At 40.5% G+C, this 14,390-nt stretch overlaps 1 protein-coding gene and 1 long non-coding RNA gene across 7 annotated transcripts in view; both read left to right on the top strand.

The window, feature by feature from the left end:
- The first annotated feature begins 397 nt into the window (after positions 1-397).
- Positions 398-2,111, top strand: LOC309704258. Its single transcript, XR_014276178.1, has 2 exons — positions 398-583; positions 1,002-2,111. It is a non-coding gene; the product is annotated as an uncharacterized lncRNA (long non-coding RNA).
- A 5,220-nt stretch (positions 2,112-7,331) lies between these two features.
- Positions 7,332-14,390, top strand: part of LOC309704410 (uncharacterized protein) — a 342,365-nt gene continuing 335,306 nt past the window's right edge. Inside the window, exons 1-6 of one of the 6 annotated variants that reach the window (XR_014276253.1) lie at positions 7,332-7,505; positions 7,799-7,877; positions 9,240-9,331; positions 10,058-10,215; positions 10,641-10,698; positions 11,643-12,134. The gene's annotated coding sequence lies outside the window, so the exon portion shown is untranslated. Of the gene's footprint in view, positions 7,878-9,239; positions 9,838-10,057; positions 10,216-10,640; positions 10,699-11,642; positions 12,135-14,390 lie in introns of those variants that run through there. The other 5 variants (XR_014276254.1, XR_014276255.1, XR_014276256.1 and 2 more) reach the window with 5 other exon arrangements.

Here is a 14,390-nt window from a genome sequence, read left to right as displayed (position 1 = left end):
CATAAAAAAGCACCTAACTCAAGGGATGAACTAGTGTTGCATCTACATATAACAGACATCTTAGCAAAGAAGCTATTTTAAATTGCATCTCTAGGCACTTTGTTACTAGCAGCCTCTCACAAGAACACCTTATTTCTTTTAATTTCTTTAGTTGAATCTATAAATTAAAACAGTTTGACAGACAAAAATAGGATTTTTTTCATTGACAGGGGAATTCCCAAAGAGCTGTTAGCTGAAAATGTGACAAATCTTAGCATGATGTGCAGTGTGTGTGTAACCCAGTAGAGAAAACTACCTTTTGTTATTTTTTTCTTGTTTTCGTTTTGATTGTATAAATGTATTTTCATTATTTTATTTCGAAAAGAAACATTTATTTTGAAAAAAGGAAGTGTGATCCTCTAGCAAACTTTATTTTTCTGTTGCTGGATCACAAGGGATAAATGCCTTTTTCATTGGTTGAAGGTGGTTTTAGCCCCGTCTTCCGAAACACCAGACCATCATTTCACATGAGCTAGATCTTTTCGCACGTGGAAATAGATGAGACAGGTCACGGATAGCTCGTGCGGAATTTTCTAACATTTTGGTGAGTTTAGCCCATGGGTTTGAAAAGTTAATAATGTGTTAGTCTGTTGCTAAAAGTTGTTTCTTCTGTTCATACCGATTCGCGAGTGGTAATTTGCTGTTTAAAAACGGTTGAAATGCTGTTGTGGTAGGATTTGTTTAGCATACTCGAAGGATGATTGGAAAAATGTATTATCTTGCTGGTTATACCTATTAATCATAATTTCATGGTTAAAAAGAGAACAAGAAATTCATTTGTTGTTTTACATGGTTAAAATAATTTCATGTATAACGAGAGATATATTCAAAGCATGCATGTAATGTATTACTGTGGTAATGTGAAAGAAATGTGAAAAGAGATAAAGAACTAAAGCTATAGCTGTGATACAAGAGAAGAAACGGAGCTGGCTGTGTACAATAATGTTAATATTGTTGTGCAGGCTAGGTTTTTTTTCCTTGTCCGTGTGGAAGGAACTAAGATTTTGGATTCCAATGGATTCTCTCCGGATGGAGATGGTGAGCCTGAGCCCAGACTGAACTTTGCAGAGGAACTTACTCTTCTTCCTCGACGGAGACTCCCAAGTGGTAACACACAAACCACAAACGAAAGAGAACAAGAACTAGACTAAGAATTTTTGACTTGACAAATGACCAAAGACAAAAAGACAATTGAATATTGAGCTCAAACGACTATTTTTGGGGTTATTTTTGTTTTGCCGGCTTCTTCTTCTTATTGTTATGGTTATTATCACTACTACTGTCAATGTGGAATTTGTGTCTTGTTTATTTCATTTTTGTGCAAAATAATAACTGTTGCTGCTCAAATTCCTGTCTCCAGCCATTTCATTCTGCATTCGCCTCGCTTTCTATTGTAGCCCTGCCGAACCTAGCAACTGGTCCGTAGTTTGGCTGTCCTAAACTATTTAAAATGAGTCAGTGGTTACATGTGCTTAATAAATTTGAGGATACTGGACACATGGGGGACAAAAGAAGAAGTGGGAGTCATAAAAAAGCATCTGTGGCTGTCAAGAATGTCATGGTACTGGATGTGTGACCCAGTGTTTTGTAATGGTTTAGTTTATATATTTAGTGCTAGGATTTTGGTTTCTCTTATTTTTGCCTTTCTCATGTTCTTTGTTGTGTCATGTCTCGTCTCCTTGTTCCCTCTGTCTCCCCAGTCAGTCAGGTCTCTATGTTCAGTGTCTAGTCTGTCTCTGTGCCTGTTGTGTGCTTCCTGTTTTATGTTGGTAATCCCACTCCTGTGTGCAGTGTATCTGGTTTTGCTTCCCCTTGTCTTGTTAGCTCTGATTTCTCCCAGCTGTGTTTCCCTCCTGTCTCCCATTCCCTGATTGCTCCAGTGTGTATTTAAGCCCTGTGTTTTCCTTGCTCTGTGTTGCGTTGTGCTTCCTTATGTGTATAAGTCTCTTTGCGTTCCATGTTTCTACTTTCACAATGTTCTTTTCCTGTTTTTCACGTTGAGGATTTTAGTTTGTTTTTGTGCTTATGTTTTAGTTATTTTTCCCAGCAATAAAGCTGCTGCCTTGAGTTCACCTTTTGTGTCTGAGTCCTGCATTTGAGTCCACCTCCTGCCTGACACAGCCTCACATTGACCTAGAAGCTTTTTTAAGGGAAGGGAAATAAGGAGCAGAGTTTGAATTATGCCAGATTTTTCAACAACAGCACTGTAAATCTGTAGCAACGGGTCTGATAAGGAGACAAACCCAAAGTTGAAAATTTTAGTTTAAGTCTTTTTAATTATGCAAGGCAGATATCAGAAGAGCGGTACAACAGCGAGCGTCTGCAGCCATCTGTAAAACACGGTGGGGCTCTGTCACGGTTTGGGTCTGCATTTCAGTCAGTGGTGCTGTCCAATTTAAAATTATGCACACAGAAAAGTAGGTTCATGTTTTGTTTTTAACTTTTCCTGAAGACTATTTAATGAAAGCTCACCTAATACAGTTCAGGCTGTGCTGAAGAAAAAAAATGTTGTCATATGAAACATTAATGTTTGAGCTTATTAGAACTGTACAAACTCTGTTTTGCCTCATATACGGCCTTACTGTATATTATGCCTTATTTCCATCTATGTTTGCACATGTTTCAATATGCACTTCTTCCCATTTTCCTAGTACAATGAGGTCAAGTCTTATATATTCAGTATACTGATAATAATGAATGAAATACATAAATGCTGGCCGTGTAATGATGAACAAGAACCAGACCACAGAGAATGAGGAAAATATTACTCACCTCTAGGCAAACTGTGAGTGTAATCAACGAGGTGTTTTAACATTTATAAAATACTGGACCCACGCAGATGAAAAAAAAGACATAATCATTCAATCACGATCATGATGAAACGATTGCAGTGACCATAACCCTGATTTCCCAGAGGAGCATTAAGCCAAGTGTTCTTCTGGTAAGTGGCTTCTTGCTTCTCTGTCTTTTAATGTTTAATGTTACTCTGAAATTGATCATGTGGGTCTGAGGGAATTCACTATATCTGAATCTTGGCAGCGAGCTGAGATTAAATATAGACAGCTCCATATATTCTTGGATGCAACTTTCATTTTAAGTTTTGTACCAAAGTGTATTCAAGTCACAGTTGTTTTATATGGGATTAGAGGGAAGACTTTCACTTTTTCATTTAAGGCACTGAACAAAATATATTACATTAGCCCTTGAAGAATTAAAACTATTTTTGTACACAGTCATGTATTTTAAAATAATGTGATAAATGATGAAAAGCCCAGGACAGAGCCTGTAAAACCCAGTGCATTGGTGTGATGCTTGATGCATGGGCTGAGTCACCAGTGTTTCGGAGAATGGGACAAAAGACAGAAACAGCCACATGAACTCTGAAAAAATTTTACTGTTTGCTCAGATTCTGAAAAGTTCTCTGGATGGCACAGCACAGAAGGACAATGACCCAAATTGGAAAGCAGGTTTATTATTTTTACCTGGGTGAGCAACTCACCAGATCTCAAACCCAATGGGGCTGAAGACTGAAACACATCTTCAGGAAAAGCCCTGGAAAAGAGTAGCCAGGTGGGAAGCACAGTCTTTTGGGATTGGATGTTAAGTCAGGACTCAGGATGGCCACTGCCTGCAAAGTATTCTTGACAAATTGATATCTTATTCATGTTTATATATCCAGTTTCCTTCAAACACTGAGGCTTGAAATTTCCCTGCTGTTTCTCTTCACATCAAAGCTGAGAGGCTAGACCTTCAATAATATTCATCATTCAACTATAAATTAAATATATTTTGATAAATGGTCAAATGAACTTATATTTTCAGTTCGTAACAATAGAGAGGTCTAAAATGTCTGATTTGAAGTATCAGCAAAGACTTGTTGGACTAGAAATGATCTTCCTCAGACCCGCACAGTGATTTGCTGATTAAGGTTATTTATTCGATGATTATCATGCCTTCTAATTAAAAGCACAAGGGTCTTATAGAAATGTTCAATTGAGACTATTGTTGTGCTCAATTCAGTTTTATCTATATAGCGCCAATTCACAACAATAGTCATCTCAAGGCACTTTACATTTTAGGGTAAAGAAATACCCTCCAATAATAGAAAGAAGCCCCGGCAATCAGAACGAAGAGACACGGGACAAAGGACACACAATAGAGCTGGAGTCTAACTGATTTAATTGCTAATGATTAAATGCAATAGTGGTGGGCAATGGGGGAAAAGGAGAAGGAAGAGGGAGGTCCTTTTTGATCAGGTGGAGAGCAGCTAAAAACAAATAAATAAAATAAATAGCGGTCATGGCCAAGGAGTACAAAAGTCAAGAGTAGCAGATAACATTTATTTACAATAAAAAAACTAAAACCAAAACCAAGCTAAAAGTCCCACACGTATATAAAATGTATGACACGTGCAACAGTCTTGAAATAGATGTTCTAGCACCAACTATCACAGAAATCCCTCATTTTCATTGGTTGCATCTCACTGAGAAAGGCCTTACTCCATACAACTCCTCCACCATATCCAACACCAGTTCTGCAGACACTTCCAGGGCCAATCTCCTTGGCATCTGTCTGGCTTCTCCAGCCTGCTGCTCTGCTGAAGCTCTGCGGTCTTCATGCTTGTGCCACTTCTGTGCATGCTCTGCGACTCCTCTGCTGACTGCCTGGGCTCTGTGACTTCTGTTGACTTACCTCTTTTTATGCAGTGTGCTTTGATTATGACGTGGGTAGGAAGTAAAATAAAAACTTTAAATAAAATCAATTAAATTAAAATACATACAAACATGGATAAACCATGTTTATAAAACCAAACCAATAAAAGACAGAATAAAACATTAAAACTGCTTCTACTCAGTAACAGGTGTATAAACAGAGTGAAAAGAGATGAGTGAAGAAGAAATGCTCAGTGAATCATGTGCGTCTCTGTCTCCAATGTGACATTCATTGTATTGCCAAAAAGCATTCGCTCATCAGCCTTCACACGCATACGAACTTGAGTCACATCCCGTTCTCAACCCATAGGGTTAATATGATGTCGGCCCTCCCTTGTGATTATGGAAATTTCTGAGCGTTTTTCCAGAAGCATATTTGTGAGATCAGACGCTGATGTTGGATGAGAAGGAGTGGTTCGCAGTCAACGCGCTAACTCATCGCAGACTGTGTGTTATATCAGGCTGAGATCAAGAGTCTGGGCAGGCCAGTCAAGTTCTTCCACAGCAAACCCACTCATCCATGTTCTTATGGAACTTGCTTTGTGCACTGGTGTTTACATAAAGTTTCACTGGAACTAAGGAGCCCAGCCTTGACAGACAGCCCCACACCATAATCCCCACTCCACCAAACTTTATACTTGGCACAATGCAGTTACACAAGTGCCATTCCCCTGGCAATAACCAAATCCAGACTTGTCCATCAGATTGGCAGACAATGAAGCATGATTTGTAGCTCCAGAGAACACGTCTCTAGAGTCCAGTGGTGGCGTGCTTTACAAAACTGCATCCGATGCTTTGAATTGTGCTTGGATGCATCTGCTCGGCCATAGAAACCCATTCCATGAAGCTCTCTACACACTGGTCTTCAGCTAATCTGAAGGCCACATGAAGTTTGTCAGTATGTCACACTTGACTCAGAAAGCCTCTGGCCTCTGTGCGTTCTGTGCTTCAGTGTATGCTGACCTTTTTATGTGACCTACCACTTTGTGGCTGAGTTACTGTCATCGCCAATCGCTTCCACTTTGTTGTAATACCACTAATAGCTGACCATGGAATATTTAGCAGTGAAGAAATTTAATGACTGGACCTGTGACAGTACCACGCTGAGCTGAAGCTCATCGATCTCCTGAGAGCAACCCATCTTTAATAAATGTTTGTAGAAGCAGTCTGCACACATAGGTGCTTGACTTTATACAGTGGGGCAAAAAAGTATTTAGTCAGCCACCGATTGTGCAAGTTCCCCCACCTAAAATGATGACAGAGGTCAGTAATTTGCACCAGAGGTACACTTCAACTGTGAGAGACAGAATGTGAAAAAGAAAAATCCATGAATCCACATGGTAGGATTTGTAAAGAATTTATTCGTAAATCAGGGTGGAAAATAAGTATTTGGTCAATAACAAAAATACAACTCAATACTTTGTAACATAACCTTTGTTGGCAATAACAGAGGTCAAACGTTTACTATCGGTCTTTACCAGGTTTGCACACACAGTAGCTGGTATTTTGGCCCATTCCTCCATGCAGATCTTCTCGAGAGCAGTGATGTTTTGGGGCTGTCGCCGAGCAACACGGACTTTCAACTCCCGCCACAGATTTTCTATGGGGTTGAGGTCTGGAGACTGGCTAGGCCACTCCAGGACTTTCAAATGCTTCTTACGGAGCCACTCCTTTGTTGCCTGAGCGGTGTGTTTTGGATCATTGTCATGTTGGAAGACCCAGCCTCGTTTCATCTTCAAAGTTCTCACTGATGGAAGGAGGTTTTGGCTCAAAATCTCACGATACATGGCCCCATTCATTCTGTCCTTAACACGGATCAGTCGTCCTGTCCCCTTGGCAGAAAAACAGCCCCATAGCATGATGTTTCCACCCCCATGCTTCACAGTAGGTATGGTGTTGTTGGGATGCAACTCAGTATTCTTCTTCCTCCAAACACGACGAGTTGAGTTTATACCAAAAAGTTCTACTTTGGTTTCATCTGACCACATGACATTCTCCCAATCCTCTGCTGTATCATCCATGTGCTCTCTGGCAAACTTCAGACGGGCCTGGACATGCGCTGGCTTCAGCAGCGGAACACGTCTGGCACTGCGGGATTTGATTCCCTGCCGTTGTAGTGTGTTACTGATGGTGACCTTTGTTACTTTGGTCCCAGCTCTCTGCAGGTCATTCACCAGGTCCCCCCGTGTGGTTCTGGGACCTTTGCTCACCGTTCTCATGATCATTTTGACCCCACGGGATGAGATCTTGCGTGGAGCCCCAGATCGAGGGAGACTATCAGTGGTCTTGTATGTCTTCCATTTTCTGATGATTGCTCCCACAGTTGATTTTTTTCACACCAAGCTGCTTGCCTATTGTAGATTCACTCTTCCCAGTCTGGTGCAGGTCTACAATACTTTTCCTGGTGTCCTTCGAAAGCTCTTTGGTCTTGGCCATGGCGGAGTTTGGAGTCTGACTGTTTGCGGCTGTGGACAGGTGTCTTTTATACAGATGATGAGTTCAAACAGGTGCCATTCATACAGGTAACGAGTGGGGGACAGAAAAGCTTCTTACGGAAGACGTTACAGGTCTGTGAGAGCAGAGATTTTCCTTGGTTGAGGTGACCAAATACTTATTTTCCGAACACGTTCTCACTCCCAACTCGTCAAACGTGTGACGCATGGTCAGGCTCCCTCTGCTGCACTTATGGACGCACAGGGTACCCCTCTCGCGTCGGGAATTGACGTGAAGGGTCCGCGGAAGTGCCTTTTGTCGGTATATTTAGACATTTTCCAAATCACATTGTAGTGACGTATACAGAACACAATAAATTATATAATGTAAACAACTACCTGAAAAACAGGTAGAACAATACTTTTGTATGGTTTATTGCATTTACGGAGGGAGTGATGTATGCTGGGTAATGGCACAGCTAGCTACTGGGTGACTTTATTCACCCGCTTCGGCTGTTATCAGTCCATACAATGGGCGTTATTAGCACAAACCAGTCCCATAGATATGGGCCATCTCCTGCTAGATTATTCAGAAGGTTGTTCTCATCCATCCAGATGGAGGATCACTAACAGGAGCGTGGAAGACTCCAGAATCCACTCTGGCTGGAATCCGGTGGATATGCAGTGTTTACAGGTAAGACCATTTAAACGGACAGCATTTAACCACATGACTGTCCCCGCCACGAACACATGACCCTACGCTGTGTCACTGCTTCATTTCATGTCTGGCACTGATCACCACCTGCACTCATGTATATATCTTTCTACGTAGCACTCTTAATTCTTATTCTCATGTATATATCTCATGTATATCTCATGCACATATCTTTCTTTCTACATAGCACTTTAATTCTTATTGTTTGCACTGAAGCACCGCAGCAAATTCCTAATGTTGTAAACCTCAACATCTGGCAATAAACCCATTCTGATTCTGATTCTGATTCTGATTATAGAATGACTATTAAAAGTCAGCGAGTGTCAGTAATGTTAATGTGGTTATGTTAGTAATACACCGAGTGCTAATATAACAGCTGTAAGATGCATTTGTAGATGTTATTACGTGTTTTACCGTCTTTATGGTGCTAGCTTAAAGTTACGGTGTAAACGTTAGCCTATATTGGAGTAAAGCTGTTCCTGTTTAAACGATGTTAGCACAGAAATATTAGCTTCTGTCATGACTGATGAAGTTACTAGTTAATAAAGTTTTCAGTAAAGTGATTAATCGCAGCCACAGACTGACAGCAAATATCTCGATTAGCTTCAGTGCATCTATAATAAATATGTGCAAGTTTCAGTGCTTCATTTAAACTGTATGATACTTATACTGACCCAGGGTCAGTGTAAAATACAATCCTAGCTGTGTGAACAAAGCCTGGCTCCTTTAATCCTGCATGACAAACCTCAGGATGCAGGTTATTATTACTCTTTCCTGCTGGCACACCTGTCACACCTGAGAGTCAGCTAGAAACTTACAGTGACGTGGACATCATGCAAAGACTGCCAGACTCTGTAATACTGCAAATGATCAGTGACTCAGGTTAACACTAAACTTTAAACGGCACCTCTGTGTCTCTGTGTGCTGAACATTTAGGATTGAGTCAGGCTGCATTGACTGTGGGACTTTAATGTGTTAAAAGCAGGTTGAAGACGGCTCAGAAACATTTGAAGATTAAAATTTAGCATTATGGCTGCTGGTGGTTTGTAAAGCCTCTACTCAGCTGTATTTTTGTTACTAATTTATGTTTGTTGTTGTTTAAAACAGATTTCAGAAGAGCAAATATGCTTAATAGTTTAACTAGATTTCATTTGTCAGTGTGGGACTGCTGAGTCACCTGAAGAACTCATTTCATTCATTCTCCACATGATGTTCATTTACAGAAATGTTTCACAGGAACTGATTTCTCCCAAAGGTTGAACTAGTGTGTTTCCATAGATTACCTCTGTATGAATGTACTTCTTAAATGAAGGCAAGTGTTTGTCCTTTTTTGTTCCTCAGGTACAGTACGTGATATCAAGGGCAGGCGGTCAACACTGGGGGTAGACAAGAAGCAGACGTACTTCCAAGAGGGAGCTGCAGTGAGGTCAGAGGTCAGAATCTGAAACAGCTCAGGTTTATATTTTAGAGGTTATAAAAAATCAAAATGTATTATTTAAAGAAACCTTTAAATAATAGTCATAATTATGATTATTATAAGAAATATCAAACATTTAAGTGGATTTTCTGTTACACATATTGTGTTAGCCCTGCGATAAACTGGCAGCCTGTCTTTGTCCTGTATCAGCTGGGATAGGCTTCATCCTCCCGCAACCCTGAATTGGATACATTGTATTCCAATTATGTAATCTGATCATTTACAAACTCAAGGTATCTAATCAAAATGTAAGTAATAATTATAAAATGGGAAAGCAGAAATAAGTGTGACATAAATGTAAATGTGTTAGCTGACATAGAGGACAGCTACATGTAGTCTGAAAAACCTTTGTTGTCAAGTTTGCAGGTATATCAGCACGAGACATTCTTACATAGAAGAGACATTAAAGTCTCTGACTCAGTGAAGCATTATTGGTCCCGTCTGTTTGGATAAATATAGTAAGTTGATGTATGTCCATTTATTGACACATTTTCTTAAGTGCTTATCCAGCTCAGGATCACAGTGGAGCTGCAGCTGGATATGTTCACTAAATAAACCTTACAAAAGTTAACAATAAACCTGCATCCATGTACGTTGTTGTCCACAGGATGAGAAAATCAAACTGGAAGACTGTGGAACATGTTAATAAATGTTTGTATGTTTATGCCTGTGTCTTTCACAGGTGGCGCTGGAAGGTTTCCCTAATAGTTCCTGGTGAATCAAAGCAGAACCATAAAGGTTGCTGGACTGCATGATGGCCTTACCCCTGAGCAGTCATCCTGTTAAAGGAGGAACCAGTTAGAAGCTGTTTTCAAAGTAGCTGAGCAGATTTCATCTCAAGTAAGCAATTAACTGTTTGTTCATCTGTTCTGCCACTTAAAGAGCATTTAAGGACGTCTTTCGAGTGTCCAGTTGAATTAATTCTACTGGCTCTCATGGTCATTTGTTATTATAGACATATTTTTCATGTTCATCCAGCTATTTAGTAAATTCTATCTATTTAGTAATATCCGTCAGCTATAAAATGTAATATAAATATAAAAATATCTAAATATCTCCTGCCCTTTATATTTTAATGATGTAAGTCTGTTATCGTGTTACATTAGCATTCCTCACATATCAATGAGATGCTGTACAGTACAATCCTACTGACGCAGCAGAGGGATAACGACGGCTATTCAACATCGTTACACGACACATTCGAGCTGCATGATGCAGACAAAGTGACTAAATCATCTTGTTGTGGTTTATTGTCTTCAAACCAGCAGACAAAGCCGATGGCAGAAGATGTCGGAGAAGAACTTCAGGCCGTGGACTGAAAAGGTATTTTTTTCTTGTTATCAAAGACATTTGGAGTGACGGCTTCTACAACTGGTTGTGCTAAAGTAAAGCTTACAGTCTAAGAAGTCACAGTGTTGATGTTCAGCACAAAGAGAAAAGCTCACTTGTTTGAATTTATTTACAATCATAGTTTTATAAATTCTGACTGTAAACAGCTTTTACAGCTTTGATATTGTTTGACACTCAATATCAGGTTTAATTTAAAGGTTTCTGTGTCCCAATGAGCCATTTACACTGACCAGTGTCAGTTTAACTGTAACACATTCATTATTTAGATCCAGCAGAGAAATAACTGAATGTAAAAATGGCAGCCCTCAGGCAGGTTTATAGAGATATATGCATGCATTATGAAATTTATGTATCCCAGATAATTGTTATTCATCTAGTCATGGCAGACCCACCCCTTCCTCCCAAGTTAACTGCAACCCAAAAGAACTAGTGGGGCTATTTACACACTCACAACCAGTGTGGGGTAAAAAGAGCCACCAAAAAGCTGTCAGCCACAGATGTGCTAGAAGAGTTAGAAACTCTACTTATGGAGAAGCTTTCTAAGTCTAACAGGGGACAGGTACTCCTGCCCAAATAACATGATATAACCCCACATACAGTCCAGCCATAAAGTGAACCAAGTCATTTAGTTAAAGACAGCATGGGACCAAATGCATGTAACCAGCCTGCATCAACCTGACATTTCTTCCTCCTGAATTAAATGAATGAATGGATGAAAGTTAAATGACTACAAACCTAAAGCCCTAAAGCCACTAGTTCCCACACTGGAGCTCCCTGACACTGTGTGTTAACCGTATTTAGCTTGTATCAACAGTTGTAACAGGCTAAGCCACCTGAGACACTGCATTGAATTTGTTCCTGTCTTAATGATTTCAGCTGACTGGTTTCAGCTCAGATGTTCTGCTTTTTCATTTCAGTAGATCAAAGCAGCTCATGCTCCTTCTGCTTCCAATTTAGAAGAAGAAGAAGAAGAAGAAGAAGGCGAAGGCTTCAGCAAAGTGGCGTTCATGGTCTCAGTGAACAGTCACGGTCACACACTGCATGTGGTTTTAAAAGCAACATGTCTGTTCACCACAACAATGGAGATGTGTAATATTAGTGCAGCTACGGTTTGTTCTTGAACATCAGTTCTGTTTTCTACTTTGATCACTTAGACCAAAAAAGTGTTGTTTTCAGATTCTTTCTTTTACATCTATTAACCACCTGTTCATTTTTTTATTACAATTAGTTTCACATGAATGTTAGTGTTTCCTTTATGATCTTTTAATGCTTACACTACACTGTACATGTCTACATTAGAGACATTTCTGTTACCTGTTTCTGTTGACTCAGAGTTGTGAAATGTTCTTTTATTTGATACACAATATGAAGCTCATAATTTTCTTACAAATAAAACTCTAATGACAAACATGAACAGCTGTGCTTATTTCTGAGACATGAGTTTTTGAATGTGTTCATATTTAGACAGTGTGCATCTGTCTGCTGAAACTGTAATGGTGAACCTGAGGTGATGGTCAACAGAAGGCAAATATATATCAATATAAAACAATATTGAAGTAATGTCTTTACCCTCTGCAGCGTGTGGACGCAATCACCTTATTCACTGTAGTAAACGTGCACCGCTAGCTCACGTGACTGACTGTCTCCATGGTTACATCGTATATTATTAGCTATGTTAACAGCTTCCAAAGATACCGCCATAGCTCTCTGCAGCTGTAACACTTTCACACTTTGCAAATCATTTCACGTTTTTGATAGTTATGAAGACAGAACATGTTTTTAAGGTCATGCTAGGCGGTTGCTATGGTGGTTGCTGTGGACTTGGGTGGACCGCGTCCGATTCCTGTTATTAGCTGTCCGCCGTAGGGAGGCTGCGTTCCATTTACAAGTAGTGACAGTCTGCCGCAACTCGAACTCAAACCCCGCTTTGTTCTTTAATTATAGGCCTTTTATAGCCGTTCATGACACGCACACACACACATAAAGCACTTTGCCTCACCATGAGAATGCAACTTTACCTAAGCTAACCTTAAAGTATCTGATATAGGATAGAAAAATGAAGCAACCAGAGATTTAATGATGAAGACTCTGGGTTCTGTAGTTCACGTTTTACAGACCTGAATGACTCTTTGCATATGATTTATTGAAGAGCAGTTTAGAATGCACTTTACATTTAGACTGTTGCTGTTTCATTTTTTACATTGTTGCCGTGTTATGTCATGAATAAGGTTCACCTGCTGGGGGTTTGATGGATCAGCTGGACAATACAGTCAAAGACAGACTTCATTCATCCCCACAGGGAACGGTTCTGGCTCCGTTCCTCTTCACCATCTACACTGCAGACTTCTCCCACAATTCCACCCAGTGCTTCCTGCAGAAGTTCTCTGATGACTCTGCAATAGTCGGCCTCATCACTGATGGGGACGACAAGGAGTACAGAGGTCTGACCCAAGACTTTGTGGACTGGTGCCAGCTGAACTACCTCCAGATCAACGCCAGTAAAACCAAGGAGCTGGTGGTAGACTTCCGCAGGCACAAGCATTCTCCACTGCAACCACTGAACATCCAGGGTATGGACATTGAGGCTGTGGACAGCTACAGGTACCTTGGTGTTCATCTGAACAACAGACTGGACTGGACTCATAACTCAGACGCCCTCTACAGGAAAGGGCAGAGCAGGCTGTACCTGCTGCGGAGACTCAGGTCGTTTGGGGTGGAGGGCCCACTCCTGAAGACCTTCTATGACTCTGTGGTGGCTTCTGCTATCTTTTATGGTGTGGTCTGCTGGGGCGGCAGCATCTCTGCTGGGGACAGGAAGAGACTGAACAGGGTGATCCGAAGGGCCAGCTCTGTTCTAGGATGCCCTCTGGACCCAGTGGAGGTGGTGAGTGACAGGAGAATGGCGGCTAAGCTGTCATCCCTGTTGGACAACGTCTCCCACCCCATGCAGCAGACTGTGACAGCACTGAGCAGCTCCTTCAGTGGGAGACTGCGGCACCCACGGTGTGGGACGGAGAGATTTCGCAGGTCTTTCCTCCCCACTGCTGTCAGACTCCACAACAAAGACTTTAACTGAACAAACACACACATCCACACATGTGCAATAACACTAAGTGCAATAATCTTTTCTGGCATCGTTGTATTTTTACTCAGTTGTATATAGCATTCGTATTCTATTTTTATCTTATTGTATATTTTTATTCTATTTTATTCTACTGTATATAGTATATTATTTTATTCTATTCTGTACAGCTGTGTACTGTATTTATTCTTATTGTATTCTAATTTTTGCGTCATAACTTTTGCACTGTCCACTTCCTACTGTGACAAAACAAATTTCCCACGTGTGGGACTAATAAAGGTTATCTTATCTTATCTTATCATATGCAAGAATCCTAGTTGGATTTTTGTTGTCACTCGTGTTTTTGAACCAAATATTGAAAACAATTCTGACAGACTGGATACCTGGCCAGGGTGTACATTACCTTGTACTCAAGCATCCCAGGACAGAGCCCTGCCCCACCATGAGCCTGGGTGGATACGTGGTTATAATATAAAAGGACCGATACTGAATATGAATATTTCATGAAAATTGAATTATAATACAAATTAGTAATAAGGGTTTCTCTGCGCCCTTATCTACCCCATACTCAAAGAGCTGCGGG

This window comes from Aulonocara stuartgranti (assembly GCF_965226115.1).
Source record: "Aulonocara stuartgranti genome assembly, chromosome: 4".
In the NCBI taxonomy this organism is placed as follows: domain Eukaryota; kingdom Metazoa; phylum Chordata; class Actinopteri; order Cichliformes; family Cichlidae; genus Aulonocara; species Aulonocara stuartgranti.
The sequence above is the reverse complement of the archived record's forward strand: the minus strand, read 5'-3'. Positions and strand labels throughout refer to the sequence as shown.